Below are 19,670 nucleotides of genomic sequence, written 5' to 3'. Positions count from 1 at the left end.
TTCAAGCGCATTTGCTGTTCATTATATTGTGACGAACAGGAGTGACGAGATGTGATGTGGGCACACAGGCGGTCACTGTTGCTACAAAGCAGGGTCCCTGTGGCATTAGAAGGCCTGGTGTGGAGGACACGCCACCCACACCACACAGAAACCACCATGGAGACACACCTAATGCTGAGCCACGGAGACAGCCTACAGTGGAAAAGTTCATAACTCTCTGGCTTTATGAACTGAAGACCTGTAGGATTTAGAGCACATGGACTGACCTACAGCCAGCTACCAAACTACATCAGCACCTATGGGAAGCAGTCTAGACCTTTATAGGTCTGCAAAGCTCCAGAAGCAGCTACAGAGACTTCTCCTGCCAGAGGGTGACTAAGCACAGAATGGCCCTGGGGCAAAGCAGAAGGAAACCAGACAGCTGGAACCACCCAGGAACAAATAAAAACAGGAACCAGCACACAAAAGGAGATAACTAGCCAAAAGATAACAAAAATAAAGTAGAGCCAAAACCCAGAAATAGAGTAGGGTCTGTTTCCCAAAGACATCTAGGGGTACCAGAGTGAATTTAGAAGAACACTACCAGATATTTTAAATCTGAGGAAAATGGCGACACCTAACATCTGTCAGATACCACCTGAACCTCTAGCTTAAGGTAGTCCACAGTTTCAACATTAGATGGCATTACATTCTCTTCAATGGTGCCTTTACAATATTATATTAGCACTGATAAAAATGGAGAATTGTATCAAACTCAGTATGGGGTAGGAAATGAGAATAGTGCCCTACCTGAGTCCAACTTTTGAGCAGATGTGCATTGCCAAAGCACACATACGCCTTAGGAATTGCTCTGAATGGGACAAAAATGATATTCTTTCTTTTAATGTATATGGTTTTATTTCATTTTACAAAATGGCAATTAATTTGTGAGGACCTTTTGTTATAATTATTAAATTGATTACTAAATTGATGTAACTACATAATAAATGAAACTAGAAGATAGTTCTTCTAGACGAGAAGCACTGTGAAAGAATTACTGAGACAGTGAGAATGCTCAACTGAGATTGGATAAGCACATTAAATGGGAATTAGAATTGTCTAGGGAAGACAGAAAAGTAGAGTACCTTAGAAGTGAGTTGCATTTCTGCTTTCAGCATTTCTCAGGATCTGGTATGGCCACACTATCCAATCCAAGGAAGACCTGTCCCATTGAGTCCCAGAAGCAAGACTGGTCCCCACTCCTTGGGGCTGCTCCTTCTCACAATATAATGAAGAGTTATCACAATGAGGATTAAGTCAGAGACCTTAGGTTTTAGCTTAGCAGTATGATCATCTGATGAAAGTTATATACTATGCATTTTCACAATTCTGCCTACCTACCAAGTACTTATATGCTTGGCTGTGTGTGTGTGTGTGTGTGTGTGTGTGTGTGTGTGCGTGGTGGTGGTGGTGGTGGTGGTATTAGAGATGGAATGCCAGCCTTTTCACTGAGCTATGTCCCCAGCCCTTTTTAAATTTTTTATTTTGAGATAGAGTCTTGCTAAATCACTAAATTGCCCAGGCTGGGCTGGAAATTTTGATCCTCCTGCCTTAGCCTCCCAGAATGCTGGGGTTATAGGCATGCTCCACCATGCCTGGCTAAACTGGCATCTTTTATAACAACCTTTCTTAACCTCTTAAGGTTTTACTGTTCCTCTCTACTACTCATTTTACAGACAAGGAAACTGAAGCTTGGAACAATTGTATATGCTACCCAAATTGACTCTGCTGGTATGTAGTAGCAGCACCAGGATTAGAATCCAGGAAGTAAGACTGTCAACTACCACACTGCTCAGCTGTTAGGCCTTCAGGTTTTAAAGAAGTAAATATAGACCCTTACATGAACCAAAGTACTTCAAAGTAGTATACATATTTAAATGTGGCCAAATGGATTTCTATTTTTATTTATACTTGGTTTCTAAATCCTAAAGAGTAACCAGCCCTTTTCTCAGATTGGGTAATGTTTGTTCTCATGGATAAAATAATGTAAATGATAAAAGAGAGCACTACTAAGAAAAAAAAGCCATCTGATATTGGCATGAATGTGACAAAATACTTTCATTCCCTATTCTTAAGAGTATAAATCAGCACAAGCTTGCAGAGGACATTAACCAATAAGTAATCAAAATTCATTAAAGAGCAGTGAGGAGAATAAAAATTCATATTAGATATTTATCACAATGGTATTTATACTAGCAAAAAGAGAAAAAACAAATACCTAGTGATACTGTTTTATCATATGGATGTAGTAGACTGTACAAAAATCACATTTTCAAAGATTACTTAATGGGCTAATAAAATGGTCAAAATACTTTTTTAAAAAATCATACTATATAAAATTGTATGTAACTGAAATGTTTGCCCAAACAGTAATGCATGTGAAGTTTTTTTTTGATGGAGAAATATGATGATAATAGAATAATGAACAATATTAAATTGTATAGTGTATAATGCCAGCTACTATCCAAAATGTGATTGATATCTTTGAGTGTAGCAATTGGGAGTGGTTTTGCTTTTATTCTTGCATCCCAAATTTTATGTATGTCCTATTTTTGTCATCAGATAGAAATGTTATTAAAAATACAAAATGAAACAAGGAAAAATTGTATGTATTGTATGATCTCAATGGTAATATTAATTAGCACAAAGAACTAGAAAGAAACTGCACATTTATTTTAATATTTGATTTATCTATGAAAGGTCAAATTGTAAATAATTTTAAATTTCCTTAATTTTACTTTCTCCCATCAATATGCATTCCTTTAATAATTGAGAAAATAATAAGTATTATTTAAAAGGATTCAGTAAAGGGGTAAATGAAATCTCATAGAATACACTTTTCTCCAAACATCACCTGTATTTTAACACCTAAGTCATGAAACTCATTTATAGAAAACTTTCCTAATTTCTCACTGTAACAATATTCCATCTCCTCTAGATTCTCATACATTTTATCTGTACTTGTTTAATGTCACTTTTGTCATCTCTTGGCTTTCAAATAATTGTTTATCTACATGTGGCATGTCATCTTTCCTACCAGACCACAGGCTTTAGGATTTAGGACTCCAGGGCCATTTATTTCATAATTATATCTGCCACAGACTTACTCTTATTCTCCCTCAGAGTTTATTCATACTTTTAAATGAGGAGGCATTTTACATTTCACTATTTATTTTTCTCTCCACACAATAGGCAACATCACCTGAACGGAACTGCTTTATACACATGGGACCAAAGGATCAGAGCCTGTTCTAGTTAGGTGGCACCCCAGAACATAGCTCTTTCTTATATTGTTTGTATGCATATGCTTATATACATTAATATGGCCCATCAATGTAAAGATACTATTTTTACATATCATAAATATATTTTATATATACATATGTAATTATACATACATATATAATAATCCATCTATCTGAAGATAGCCTCTGGTGGATAAGATTGTTCCTTGCATCCAATAAAAGTGCATAAATGCTGAAAAGATACTTATCATTGCTACTATACAGACAATTGAAGCCTGGCTTTGGAAGAGGGTGTGAATACCATAGCCCTGATAGTTTCATCCTAGCTTCAAATTGCTAGGATTCTCTATTTATTGCTTGAATGAATGATTCTTTAATGAACTGATGGATGAATGAACAGATTAACAGGCTGAATTCCCATACAGATCGAATCTTTGGTTCATAGAGAGTGGGAAAATGTCATTCATCATTAGATATGCCTATAAAAGAAGCTAGATGGTTCCAAGAAATGACCATCCTGAGAAAACACTTCCAACCAAGTGCAGCAGGTAGTATTTTGTGAGGTAGAGGGAAGTCACGAGATAGTCACATTTATATCAACATATTTCAGGAAGTTTGCTAAGCACTTGAATATTTCTGGCTAAATTTTGACAACCTTCCCATTTGAGGGAAAGTGCTCTCCTCAGTTACAGATGAGGAATAGAAACTCAGAAAGATGAAATATACTGCCTAACCTCACACAGCTATTATGTCAGCACAATTAAGATTTTTAACACAAGTACATGTGAGTCCAAATCCCAAACTCTTAGATCATGCTGTTCTGACTCAGAAAGAAAATGAAAGAGAGAAAGCAATTCCTTATATAGTCTGAATGACTGATGTATCAATTTTCTACAAAGGGCTCCATGTAGATGGATGCAATAGTTGCCAAGTTAATGCAAAAATAAACATATTCTTCTATCTCTCTTCTTGGGAATATAGTGTTTCTCTTAGAATTACATGCCCTCATAAAATGTTCTTAAAAATTCCATAAGTCCTGAAGGTATTTTTATATATGTACATCAGTTGTACTTTCAGTCATTATGTTATATGTGATAAATTTTCCTAAAGTGATACAACTAATGAGGACATTTCAAATATTTTGGGAAAAATCTACTTAGTGTGGAAATACTAATTTTGATTGATAGCAAGCTTTTCAAAAGCCAAGAGTTTTGTCTTAGTTGTTTTAGATTTTCTTGCTGCTTGCATTTTTTTCCCTTTCTCTTTTCATCTTCTTCTGCAAAGCAGGTATGCAAAGACCTATGCATGGGGCAACTCACAAGTATTCACACACTCCTTAAATAGTACAAAATGTGTGTCATTTTCAGTAGAAAAAAATGGAAAATAAAGTTTAAAATTGAGCAAAGACAAGAGAGAGAAAAATGGACCAGTGGTAAATGGCAGCAATTAAGCCTCTCCAAGATTTGGAATTCAGACACTGGAAATAACATGGGGAAGAAAAATAAAAGAGAGAGAGAGAGAGAGAGAGAGAGAGAGAGAGAGAGAGAGAGGCAAATCCCCAGGAGTCAGGAAAGAACTCAGAGGAAAATTAAAAGCTATTGAGAGTTGAAGAAATGGACCACAACAGACAGGAGGGAATGAAACAATCTGGAATTTCTTCCTGGCTCCAGGCTCACAGCTCACAGGGAAAGAAGCCTGACTCAGCAGAAGCAAGGTGAGCTCTGGAGGGTGGGGGTGGAGGGGGTGGAGAGGGCTCCAGATAGAGAGGGCAGCAGTGGACTGGGCCAACAGTTGTGATCTGCAAGGACATCATGGGGTTTTGTTCTGAAGGGAGTCCTTCCAAATAGCAGGCAGCAGCCAGAGAGGGATCGCAGTCAGGTGCCCACCATATTGCCAGAGGGTACAACATTGGTTGCCATTCTGGGAAATGGTTGAATGTTTGAATCTGGGACTCAGAATAGCTATGTGATGACTTCACTTTAGGTTTTCCAGAGTTACATTCCCACAGTGACTAGGTGAGAGACAGCCACTGACGGGGGTAGGCTTAAAAGAGACTTCCTGAGGGGTTTGAGCTCAGGTGGATAAGGACACATGCTCTGCCACCCTTACCCATGGAAAAGAAATCTGCAATTAGAGTATAAACAGTAAGACAACACAGGTATTGACATTAAACAAGTATGTACTAAATCTGACAACTATATCTTTACTAATGTAAAAAAATTCAACAGTAATTATACAGAGTTAACTATCTAAAGACTAATAAAGCTTAAAGGCTATATTATTGCCAATATCAGGCAATTAAACTGAAAAAGTAATAAAACCCCACAATTTAAGAAAAGCTTGGTTTCAATGGATTCACTGCCAAATTGTACAAGAACTTTGGAGAAGATCTAACATCAATCTGTCTCAAACTCTTTAATGAAATCAAAAGGGAAGGAGTACTTCCAAAGTCATTCCTGGAAGCTAGCATTACCCTGATTCCAAAACCAAAAAAGGACCCAACCAAAAAAGAACTACACGTCAAGCTCTTTAATGAACACAGATGCAAAATTCCTTAATAAGATACTGGCAAACAGGAAGCAGAAAATCACCAAAAAGATCATATATTATGACCAAGTAGGATTCATTCTGGGTATGCAAGGATGGTTCAACATATGCAAATCAGTAAGTGTAATATACCACATAAACAGAAGCAAGGACAAAAATTCCATGATAATCTCAATACATGTAGAAAAAGTCTTTGACAAAATCCAACATCTATTCATGATTTAAAAAAAAAAAAAAAAAAAACCTGAAGAAAGTAGGTATGGAAGGACCTTATCTCAATCTGATAAAAGTCATCCATGATAGACCAATGATTAACATCATATTAAATGGGGAGAAGCTGAAAGATTTCCCTCTAAAATCAGAAACAAAAGAACAATGTCCACTATCACTACTCTTGTTCAATATACAGTAATACCTCAGTTCTACAAATGCTATTGTTTGAGAACTATTTGGATCATGAACAGAAGCATTTTGTGAACTCTGCATGAGGTGATGAACACAAATGTGGGCATCTTCCCCAGAACTGTAAAACATGGGTACCTCAGTTCATAAACTTAATTTGTTTTACAATTCTGGGGAAGATGGCCACACTTGTGTTCATGTGGGAAAAATGACTATGGTTGAGTTAGTCACCCAAGGGGAAGTTCATAAATGGAAGCAAAATTTTGCCAAACGCTTCTGTTCACAAACTGAAACATTCATGATCTGAAGTATTACTGTAGTTCTTGAAGCATTAGACAGAGCAATCAAGAAAGGAAGGAAATAAAAGGGATATGTATAAGAAAGGAAAAGTTTAATTATCATAATTTGAAGGCGACATGATCCTCTACATAGAAGACCCAAAAAATTGCTCCAAAGGACTCCTACAATTAATAACCAAATTCAGTAGCATAGCATGTTACAAAGTCAACACACAAAAATCAATAGTATTCCTGTACCCCAATAATATACTCATCAGAAAGAAATTAAGGAAATAATACCTTTCATAATAGCACCAAGAAAAATTAAATATTTAGAAATTAATCTAACCAAGGAAGTGAATGATCTCTACAGTGAAAACTACAGTACTCTGAAAAAGGAGATCAAAGAGAACATCAGAAAATGGAAAGATATCTTCTGTTCCTGGATAGGCAAAAGCAATATAGTGAAAACAGCCATACTTCCAAAGCTGTTATACAGAATTAATGCAATCCCAATCAAAATACCAATAGCATACTTCACAGAACTAGAGGAAACAACCCTAAAATTCATATGGAACCAGAAGAGACCTAAAATAGCGAAAGCAATTCTGAGCAAGAAGGGCAAGGCAGGGAGCATTACTTCAAATACCTGATTTGAAGTTATACTACAAAGCTACCATGATAAAACCAGCATGGTATTGGCAAAAACAAAACAAAACAAAACAAAACAAAAAAAACAACTCAGACCCAAGGATCAGTGGAACAGAACAGAAGATGCAGAAACAACTCCAATCACACTCAGCCACTTTATCTTTGATGGGGCCAAACACCTTCACTGGAAGAAATACAGCCTCTTTAATAAATGGTGCTGGGGAAACTGACTATCCACATGTAGAAAATTAAACCTAGACCCATATCTCTATGTACTATACTAAGTCAAAAATGCATCAAAGATCTATTAAAACAGAAACACTTAGTCTGCTGGAAGACAAAACAAGTAAAACTCTTTAAGATGTAGGCATAGGCAAGGACTTTCTGAAAAGAACACCAATTACATAAGAAATAATACCAAGTATCAACAAATGAGATCATATCAAATTAAAAAGCTTCTGTACAGCAAAGGATACAATCAACAGAGTGAAGGAACAAACTACAGAATGGGAAAATTTTTTGTCAGATACTCCTCTGCCAATTGATTAACATCTAGAAAATATAAAGAACTTGAAAAAATTAGACCCTGTCAAAATAAAAGACCCAATCAAAAAATAGGAACTGAGTGAACAGACATTTCTCAGAAGAAGTACTAATGGCCTATAAATACGTGAAAAATGTTCAATATTGCTGGCCAATCAAGAAATCCAAATTAAAGCAACACTGAGATTCCATCTCACTTCAGAAAGAATGGCTATAAGGAAAAAAGAACCCTTCTTCATTGTTGGTGGGGGTGTAAACTAGTACAGTCACTAATGGAAATCAGTATGGAGAATCCTCAAAACCTAAAACTAAAAAGTCCATTTGACCCAACTATTCTCCTTCTAGGTATCTTTCCAAAAGAGTTAAAAACATCATATTACAGTGATACGTGCACACCCATGCATACCCATGTTTATAGCATCACAATTCACAATAGCTAAATCTTTAAGATGCCTAATTGCCCATAACCAGGTGAATGGAGAAAGAATATGTGGTACTTACAATAGAGTACTGCCCTGCCATAAAGAAAGATAAATTTGAGTCCTTTTTTAGGAAAATAAATGCACCTTAACATTAAATAAAATGAATCAGATACACAAGCTTAAATAGCACATGGTTTCTCTTCTGTGAGAACCCAAAATATAAATAAAGAGCAAAATAAAAGACAATAGGAAATAGCAAGATAGATCTTTAGCATATAGGAAGGGAACCTAGGGACAGAGGGAGGGGGATGGGAGGGGAGGGAAATGGAATAAAAAAAGAAAAGGAATTGTGATGTGCTGTGTAAATGTACCACATCCCTACAAGGAACATGATCACTATGTATACAAACACGTATGGAGAAAAAAAAAATAGGAAAGGTGTCCAAGAGATGGAGGGAGGGGGAGGGAGGTGAGAGCACAAAAATAAAAATTAAGGTATGTTGTATATATGCATCAACTACCAACAATGAGTATAATCAATATATACTTCAAACATGTTCCAATAAAGAATAAATAAAATAAAATAAAACTGTGCAAGGACAAGCTGAATGTCAGGTAATTTAAATCAAAGCCAGAGAATCACAGTAATGTCATGCTGCAGTGCCTAAGGTATTAATGCTAGATGCCAACACAAAGATTCTGCAACAGCAGATCTGGGCTGAGGCCCAACACTCAGCTTTGTTTAACAAGTAGGCCAGAATATTCAGATGCAGGTGGTCCTTGGACCACACTTGAAGACACAATGACGTAGTGCAGGCCTTAATGGCACAGATAAAGAAATGGTCATAAAGGTTAAGTGGACTGCCAGAAGTCACACCAACCAGGAACAAATCTGGAGTTTCGAACACAGGCAATGCACATGACATCACATTTCTCACTTAACATTCCAAACAATTTTTTAGTTTGTTTTTCATTTAGGTCATTGCTCTATATAAGCTGCAGCTGTAAAAGCATTCATAGCTTACATTTCTGCAGCACTTCCTATAAAAAGGACTTTCACATTCACATATGATCTTTATAAAAGTATTTTCTATATTTGGCAGATGAGGGGACAGAAATTCAGACAGATTAAGATTTTTGCTCAAGTTTATATCCCATTTGGGACAAATTCGGAGTCCTGATAAAATGTTGACCATCATCATGTTTTAGAAACTCTGAAAACTAAAAAATACTATATTGTCCCAGGAAAAGTTAAAACTATTAGAAGAAATTTAAAACACAATTGAAAGCAACCAAGCTACAAGCAAAAAAGATTTATTATATACTAAATCATAAAAGAAAAATAAAATATTTTTTATAAAGTTTAGCTACAGAATAAGGCCAAGGAAATGGATATGTAAGATGAAAAACAAATGGGGTTTCTGGTTTAGTTGTCACAATCTGTGGTTAAAAATCCTGATCAAATATCAAGTCTTCTGCACATAATTTCTACAGAATGATTTAACATTTATGAAAACTTTAGTTAGATTAAATGAGAAAAATGTAGCAAACTAAAGATATTTTAATTGTGCTATACATTAAACTGTTGAAAAGATTAGGGTAGATAAATATACATTTCAACAAATATGCCTTCTTTACAAAGATCAATGTTACTCTAATCCTAATTCAAATATCCTATTTATAAACATAGTACAAAAATGTCCTCAGTCTAATCAAAATATCCCATAATCTCAATAAGCTACATAGCAACAAAGCGACACACATTATTACTAAAGTTATAAATCAATAATTACTAAGGGATAACATACAATGTAAATACAATAGAAATAAATCATTTGTTGTGTAATATACTATATACTACTCAATATATGCAAGTGGAAATGTATTTTCTGTTCCTATTTCTAATTTTAACATTTTTTTAAGTTTATGAATGCTTCAGTGTCAGACTTCTTGCTTTAGAAGAAGTAGAACTAATTCAGATTGAAGGAAAATATTAGAAAATTCCATTCTAAAGTTATATAAATCTTATTTTGCTATATGAATGTATTACTATACATTCATACAGTTAATCTGACTAATCAAACTTGGTTTCTATATCATTTTCCTCCCTCTAAGTAAATTATTCTCATATCAAGTTGGAAATACTTTAAAATACATCTTAGAAAGTATTTTTGATTAAAACATCTTCACTTCTCCCCCAAACCATGAGAATTTGCCAAATTAAATAAACCTATTACTCTAATCTCTACAACTTTTGTTTATTGGACCATTTGATCATTACACTCACACATGCAGACGTGTGTGTGCACATGCACACAAGCACTCTTTTTAAAGGATGTCTAAATACAGCTCCTTTTGTTTTGTTCAGAAACTCACTGATTGCAACTCCTCAGTTTATAGCATGGCTTTCTCTTTGGACCTGGGCCAGTATACAAAAAGCAGTGTTGTGCACCTCAGGCTCAACAAGGTTAGCAAAGCAAATCCTCCCTTTAGCATAAAATAGTGAATCACTTGCTGGCTACAAAAAAGTCTATGGACTTTTCACTTCAACAGTCTCTTCTGCAGGTCCTTTAAGGGTAGGCTCCTACACAGCCATCTTCCCTGTCCCAAGAGAAAGGAAAATAACTCCAGTGAATGAATTCACGCCTGCCACATAAAGAGAAGCTTTCTGAAGTGCAGAAATGCCCATTTAGAATGAACTCATGGAAAACCCTACTTAAAATGCAGTGTTCTTTGTGTCAATAAAAGTCTACTTGGGCAGGATAAATAGGTGAAGCCATGAATTTCCAGTCTCTCAATGCCAGATTAAATCCCACTTCTTCAAAAAGACCCTGTTATTGCTATGTCACCCTATTAGAACTTCATATTTGCTTTGGATCATTACAAGAAGTCCTCTATTGGTAGAGGAGACCTGCCTGGGTTTAAGTAAAGCCGTGACCACATTCAGTCTAGACACTATCATCTTCACTAAAATACACGAATGAAAAGTAGCTTCTCAGAGGCAGAAGGCTGTAGTTTAGACCTCAAAGGAGGAAAAAAATATCAAAAGTACAAATACACACACAAAAATCTTTGGCTTACATGGAAAAAAAATTCATTAAAATGCCTTTTTAAAAGAACAGGACAAGGTATATGTGAAAGAAAAAAATAATTCAATGTTGACCTATAGGTATACAACATTACCTGTTCATAGGCAAGCATCATTTCTGGGAAACAAATATAAGATTCTACAAATTGGATATAATGCTTTCTTTATCTCCAAATAACTCAAAGATAAATCAGAAATAGTAAATAAGTGAAATCCCTGCATACTTATATCTTCAGGATAATATGAAAGCTTACACAATAAAGAATAAAATCTATATTATATAGAGTTGATTGTCATCTAAAAGGCTTTATTCCCCAGACAATGGTGTGTGTGTGTGTGTGTGTGTGTGTGTGTGTGTGCACGCACACACACTTTAGGGTTGCCAGATAAAATACAGGACGTCCAGTTAAATTTAATGTTAATCCATTATCTTTCAATTCAAAAAATGAATGTATTATACTAGTACAAAATATAGGCAAAATTATAAGCAAATTATTATATGATAATTATGAAAAATTCTCTCCAACTCCCAAGAATTTACACGAGATTCACATGCCTAATAAAGGTCAGTGTCATATACAAGTAACATAATTGCAATTTAAATAAAGTGATCAAAAATTTCATTCAATCACTATATAAAAAATAACAGAATAATTCCTCTGCCTGGGTTCACTTGGCAAACCCCCACATATTGTGTAAGATGTAATTCCAATCCCATTTTCATCTTTAAGTCTTTTCCAGATATTGCTCAATCACAATATATCATTCCCATAGTGCCTGGCATATTTTATTATGTTATGTTTATTTACTATATTATTTTGTTTTTATTTAAATTATCTGTCCTCATCTACTAAAATGAGACCTCCTTAAGAACAGGGTCTATATTTCATTATTGTTGTTTTTTTTAAATCTCTGTCCCTTAAAGGAGATCCTCAAAGATATTTAATACATATTTGTTGACAAAATAAACTATTATTAACAAACTCTCACTGGAACTTAGCTTTAAAAATGTCCATGACAGGAAGGATGTGGAACTGCTTTATTATAACCACTTATGACAAGTATCTCTTGAATGGAACTTTTATATCACATTGAATTTCAGGTTACATAGGTATGTTTCTATTATAATTAACCTGTAAAATTGCCAATCCAGAAAAAATGATGTATTTCATTTGGCCATTCAGCAATTATCTAGAGTTCCGTATGCATTGGAACCTGTTCTGGTTGCTGAGAAAATAAGATGTACCATGATGAAATGTCCATAGGAATTCTCCAAAAAGAGTCATGTAGTGGCGGTAGACATTTAGAAAGAGTTAAATGTGTTTCTTCTTAGGTGCATGATGATGAAACCTAGAATAAAGGGTTCATAGATGGTTACACTGAAGTTGAGACCAGCTTGAGAACAGCAACAAGGTCTCACAATCCCACCCACCTGCCGTTTTCCAAATATTCCAGAGAAAGAGGAAGGGAATATAAAAATGAGCAAGATGCAATATGTATATGTACCATTTTCCCACATGAATGTATTATGTATCACAAACATATACTAATGGGAAAAAGGGGAAAAATAAAAAGCTTTTAAAAATTGTACCTTTAAAAAAGCAAAGGTCATTCAGAATCAAATTTACATCACACTGTTGGAGCTGGCTGCTCAAACACTGTGGTACTTCTATGCTTCACAGAATGAAGGCCCACCATTTTGTAAATAGTGAGTTTGGTGTGTCACTAGGTGCAAATGTGTATCTGAAAAAGACAAAGAAGGATGTTCATGTGGAAAGAACCCAACAGTAATGATAACACTTATTTGCATTTAGTGGGAGTTCTCTGTAAGTCAGACACTGAACTCTGTATCTTACATAAGTCAGTTCATCTAATGGTCATAACTACTTGATGAAAAATGTCCTACTGTCTTCATTTTCTTAATTCTAAAACTGAAGCTCTGAGAAGCTAAGCCGATTTTTTTTCAGGATTATAGAGCTAGAAAGAGAGGGGCTAACATTCAAACTGGCCTATTTTATTCTAAATTTGAGCTCTTGACAGCTAGGCAACAGTGATTCTTAGTCATCATAACAATTAAGGCACTTTTGCATCATTTATTCGCTTTAATGACAAGGACAAATAACTCTGCAACATTAGAGCCTCGGTTAGACAAGTCTGAATCACTCTCAGCAGATCTAAAATAAGAAAGAGCTTCATGTTCTGGCTTCTCTGTCCATACCTCAAAAGGAAATCTGTTAAGTTGGTGTGGTTTTGGGGGGTTTTGTTCTTGTTTAAAAGTTTCTTCTGAGTAAAAATATTTGAATAGAGATGGGCAACAAAAGGGTATAAAGAGCTGGCGCCTGAAAGCTGTTTTCTCTCTTGACCTGCGCCCAGGGTTTGGGGTCTGGGCAGCACTGTGGAACAGCTGTAGGGTGTCTCTCCTGGCACCGCCCACAGCACCAAACAATCAAGGCTCTTATGAAGGTTCACTCAGGTTCTTCCTCAAAGCGTCCTTCACAGGGATGCCATTGGGACCTGAGCAGAGGTGGGGTAGATTTAATTTCTTTTCAGAGCAACAGGATGTGTAGTTTGCTCACCTGTGGCCAGGGAATAAGGGACTCTATGTCCACTCCCTTCCCCTAGCAACAAGACCAACTGGGATGCCTACCCTTCCTGCCACACAGCTCTCCACAGAAAAGTAACACCCCAAGGTTCACTTCTTTGAGATAATCCTTCATAAATGCACTCCTTCAATGGGAAATAGTGTAACTAAAAGTGAATTAGAGAAGGTGACGCACACCATTTATACAGAGAGGAATCATTGTCTTTTGGTTTTGTTCCAGTTTTGTTTCTAAATTTTCCACAAGAAAACCCTACATGGTGATCCACAATTGTTATTGTCCTTAGAATTTTATTTATAGGATAATAAAAAGAATCCTAAATAATCTTAGAAATCAAATTGGCCAACTTCATACTACAGATGAAGGCACAGAAAAATAAATGCACAGAGAAAGTAATTTGTCCAGAATCACCCAGATAATGCCAGAATGAAACCAGTTACTCTCAGAGGTGAGAAAACACACACACACACACACACACACACTATAAAGCACAAACTTAATTTTTAAAAAGCTGAATAAAAGCAATAATACATGCTGCTATTAAAAAGGTGATATGTTACATATGTGTAAAAACTACATAATACACAAGCAACTCAGTCTCAGATATATTTGTTGAAGCTTCATTACAGAAATAACCAGTTGTTTATAATGAGGCCAAATTCAAGGCCATGTTTTGGGAGCCAGTTACCTTTATAGCCACAATGTTTACACCTAATCTTGGCTGGCCACATAAAGACATGTTGATCTTCACAAGAAAGAAAATGAGGGCAAGTGTGGATGGCACTGAGTAAGGCATGGGTGGAACAAAAACAGCACCTCAATGGAAGGCAGGAGGCCTGGATCTTGGTTTGGGTCATGAGCTAACTCAGACCTCAATTTTTCAGTTAACTGGGGAGCTTCAGTTTCTTCATTTCTAAGATGAAGGACCTGGATAAAGTGATTTCGAAGGATCCTTTGGCATTCTGAAATTCTTAATCTGGATAAACACTTGCCTTTTAAAAACTGTTCATTACCATTTTCACAGAATGGAAGAAGCCCAGTGTTGAGCTCTGAATTTAAAAAGCCAAAAGAGAACCTAAAAGGAACATACATAAATTACCTATCAACAGGAAGCAGAAACAAGAAGCAGGAAGACTGCTCAGAACAGTCTTGGGTTTATGGCTATTGTGTTAGAACCCCAAGCAATGAATGTTTGTTTCATTGTTGAAAGTGTCTCAGTTTGTGTGATTAATTGTATGATTCTCATATCTACAAAGAATTGGTGTTCATTTATCTTGGGGATCTCTTTAGATCCTGTCACTATAGGCTGAAACTCATACTCCTTAGTATGCTTGGAAAACTCTGACACTCCAGTCAAAATTCCATCCAGCAGACCTATGATGTGCAAATCATACCTAACTACTTTCAGTTTCTCAAAGGTAATAACTATTGTTCATTCTATCACCTACCGTCTCCTTCACCCCATTCTACAGCATGACAAACTCCTCCATTTTCATCAAGAAAAGGAAACCATTCCTTCCTTCCCTTCCACTCAAGGTCACACCTCTACTAGCATAGGGACCCCACTGCTTTGCAGCACACACTTTCTTGACCTCCTCTACTACACCATAAGCTCTGTAAAGAATTTTCCTTATCTTTTCATCTTTCAGCACACAATTGGCACTCAACAACACATTTGATGAACCAAACTGAAAAGAGAAATACAAGAAGCTCAATGTCCTGTGGTGGAAGGGAATCCAAAACATTCCTAGAGTTGAATTCCAGGTCTGCTACTTACAAAAAGAATGATTTTTGACAAGTGACTTACACTATCCTAACCTGGAAGCTACATACATAAAATGGGGGCGGGGAGGGATGCAGCTTTCTCTGGTGCTAGGTACAAACAACACTCAAAAAGTAATGCCTACTGTTGACTTGGCCACAGACTACATAGGTAATAAGGCTAATTTAGCTTCAGCAGTGATCATTTCCAGCCTATATAGATCAAACTAGAAAAACAGTGTTTCCTTCTTTTTCCCCCCCAAAGAGAAAAGCCCTACCTGGATTTAATTCACTTTATGTCCCTCCAGTACTCAGATGCAAAAACCTCCATACTTTTATCATGATTTTCTCTTCCCAAATTCTGGTTTATTTCTTCTCAAATTATCCCCAACAAGTATCACCACAAGGAATAGTGGTAGAAAGGAAAGGACTTACAACTAAAGACAGCCTGTGGTCAAATAAGGAAGAACATCTTGACTGCCACAGATTTAACCATGGAACAGGCTCCAAAGGAATTCTTGGTAAAATGTGAAGTAGGGAGAAGTCAAGATTGGGGAGAGGTTACATGACTGCTGAGACAAGGAATGAGTTAACCACACCTTGGACATGCAGCTACTGGTTCCCCAGCACCACACAATGGAAAAGGACAGAGGAAATGAGAGTCTTGAGTAGCATCAGAAACAAAGAAAGGAATGTTCCCTTAAAGCTTTCTTTGCCTACAGACACAAAGCACACACAGGGCTGGGCACCATCAATGGGTACTAATAGGATTACAATGCTGCTACATAATAGCACACTGCTGTTCAAACTTTACTACAAAATACTATGTGTACTGGTAGTTGTTTTTATTATAAAGAAGCAGTACACAGGGAACGGGGAAAAAATAAGAACCAAGATACATCATGTACAGGTACAAGCACCCAATGACAAATGTAAGCGTATTGTATACCTAAATGTACGAATAAAAGAATTTAAGAATTAAAAAAAAAAAAGAAGCAGTACAGCGTGGAGGTAAAAAACACATGGGTTCTAGAACCCAAGTGCCAGAGTTTGAATCCTATCTCCTATACCTACTAGCTCTGTGACCTTGGATAAGTTACCTAATCTCTTTGTACCTCAGTTTTAACCCCCTAGAAAATAAGGACAAGAAATCTATAACAATACCTATTGAGAGCTGTTATTCACAAATACTAATTTCTAAGATAGACTTTTGCTGGGCACATGAGTAATGGTGCATAAATGTTTGACAAAAGTAATTAAAATCCCATACTCACTCAAAAGCAGCATAACTACATATTGGTATCATAAATCTCAAAGAGACTTTTATTTTTAACTTGACTCCTAGGAATTCAATTGATTGCCAACCAAACCTTCTCTTGATCATGAATACTGAAAGGTTCAAAGACCAGAGGTTATTCTGACATAGTTAAAATGAAATTGAAGAATTCCACACAGTTAATCAGCCCCAGAACCAATGAAGCTAAAACAGACTTATTACTGACAACTTATATTAGCCAGGCATTTTCTAAGATATATATTTTGACTAGAAGGCAGAGAATATAACAGAAGTGTAGCTAGATATGGCTCCCATACAACTGAATAAACAGCCATTTACCATAGTGAATTCACTGTGGTTTTCTCTGGTCTTCAGTTTTGAAGGCTCTGAAACTTGGTTTTGTTCATTCAGCAATTCAACAATTACTTATTGAACACCACCTTTGCGCTAGATAACTGTGACAGATAGTGGGGGAAAAAGAAACCACACAGCATTACAATCCCAGCCTACCCTCCAGGACCTGACAATCTGCCAGAGAAGATAACATATTAGATATTAAAAACAATGTGCACAAATCAAAGTAAAAAAAGTAACAGACTATCTGTACACAAATTTACAATGAGATGAGATGCAGGTAGATCAGAACTCTTGTTTCTTCACAGGGATAGTCAGAATTCAAGGAGAAGAGTACATTTTTTAAAATAACATTAGCATCACCTTGATAAACACTGTTTAGGACTGTAGATTTTCTATTCTAAGCTTTCCTACTCCCTCCAATATCCCACCTATCCTCCCATTCTTGATCCTTTTCTCAAAAAGGCTATGGTCCATTTGTTTAGTCTCTGATTCCTATATTACAATCACTTTCCCACTTTGTCTCATCAAATTTCTTTACCTATCATCATGATTGGAGTTTCTCATATTCTAAAACTTCTTCCATTTTCCAGCTATAGAAATAATGTTATCAATTTCAGAAGTTAACAACATTCAGTCTTCATGGATTCTGCTCTCTTAAATGTCAGAAGGCATATTCAAGTTTGGAGTTTGTGCAATTTAGGAGTTAGGGAAGAGGCATTTAGGGCAGATGTGCACTGGAACTGTAGCCTTCTAAACCCTTAAAATAATTATCTCAACCTACAAAAAAAAAAGCCTCAAAAAGACACAAAAGCTAATTTCATATGAATCATTAAGCATATTGCACAACAGGATATGCTAGATATTATATAAAGGTCAAAATTAAACCATGAACTTGCTAGGCTCATAGTCCAAATTCAGCAGTCATGTGCTGTTGGTAGTTCTATATAAGCAGCATATGATAGGAAAAGTATATGCTTATGAGAAATATCAGACAACATTTAGACCACCAGCAAATAAACAATTGAGTCAGTATAGAAATAAAATATCTCATGCTATTTAATTTTATACAAAAACAGTGGCTGCGGAAAACTAAGATGTCTTTCACCCGTATCATGGAAAATTTGTCCTTGCAGCACCAGGATACTCAAAGTCTTGTTGATAGTTAAACACATAGGGAAACTATTCTTATACTTCCACTAAGCTTCCTTGGAGGCAATAAGGCAATCTGTCATCTGACGTGATGGGATCCCTAAAGGAGATATTACTTAAGTGTTCCAGATAGATAGGGATCCCATTGTGCCAGCAATTCCAAGGACTACTTCTCATTCTTACAGGTCTACAGGCAGGTCACAGTCAATATAGCTAGAGATGATCTCCATAATAAATTCACCCAAACCAAAACAGAATGGCATCAATGCTCCAACCAGAATGCTGATTTATTTAATGAGGATCAGAGCTCTGTTTCCTTTCAGTGACTAGAATGAGTGAAATTCCCAGCGTTTCAGAGCAGTCACATAATCCCAGGCTACATTACTTCAGTACTGCTTTACATAGAGCAAAGAAAATTACAGGAACTTTCCATTGAATTTCTATAGGAAAAGATGAAATAGCAAAAGTTTTGTTTGTTTTGTTTATATGTTTTATGGTGCTGGATCAACCCTGGGGCCTCACACAAGCTAAGGAGGTACATTAAGCTACATCCCCAACCCTTAAAAGTTGTTTTAAAAGACTACTTTGTTAAAAAAAAAATCATCAAACACTAATCTAAAATAACAAAAAATGACAGATGGTCAATACACAAATTTACAATAAGAAGAGGTTTGGATAGACCAGAACTCCTCTTTCTGTAATATCATCCCATCACTACTACATAACCATAGGAACTAACACATTTTCATGAAGATTACTATCACAATATATTATTGTTTCCAATCTCTGTTTAGTAAATCTATACAAAACCTTGTTAAACTTGGCTATAATGTAATAACAATTACAGAATCAGAAGGATAACTTACTTAGAAATAGACTAATAAAAATAACTGTAAATGAAAGCATATTCATATTATAAAAAGTACCTTCTATCTGAAAATCTGGACTATACAGGCCACAGGCAAAAGTTACACTACTTAGCCTCTAAGAAAACCTTTCAAAAGCTAAATGAAATTGATCAACTGGTGATTCTGGTCCGTATTTTCTATACCAGATAGGCAAACTATTCAATGACATGTTCATATCATCATTGTATTATAGAACTGAGACTAATATTTTGCTGATTCTGCAATTGTAGGAAGACTGGAAAGCTTTGTCATAGACATTTAATATAAAGGTGCTTCATTCCCTCATAATTCCTGCATACACACCTGGAAAATATACATATTCATACTGTTACTCACTACATAGACTAATGTAGTTCACATTAAGACATTAGGAATCCATACAATAAGTTATAGACAAAACAGAA

General features: G+C 35.8%; 1 protein-coding gene and 1 long non-coding RNA gene across 14 annotated transcripts in view; both read right to left on the bottom strand.

The window, feature by feature from the left end:
- Lpar1 (lysophosphatidic acid receptor 1) overlaps positions 1–19,670 on the bottom strand; it is a 149,023-nt gene that overhangs the window by 39,884 nt on the left and 89,469 nt on the right. The gene's annotated exons all lie outside the window — the stretch shown is intronic.
- Positions 1,311–19,669, bottom strand: LOC110350004 (uncharacterized). Its single transcript, XR_002396244.2, has 2 exons — positions 12,807–19,669; positions 1,311–12,565 (listed from the first exon to the last, which is right to left on the bottom strand). It is a non-coding gene; the product is annotated as an uncharacterized LOC110350004 (long non-coding RNA).

Source organism: Heterocephalus glaber, unplaced genomic scaffold, assembly GCF_053883595.1.
Source record: "Heterocephalus glaber isolate CG9 unplaced genomic scaffold, H.glaber_assembly_v1.0 deba00001481, whole genome shotgun sequence".
Classification (NCBI taxonomy): domain Eukaryota; kingdom Metazoa; phylum Chordata; class Mammalia; order Rodentia; family Bathyergidae; genus Heterocephalus; species Heterocephalus glaber.
This window is presented reverse-complemented; position numbering and strand designations above follow the sequence as displayed.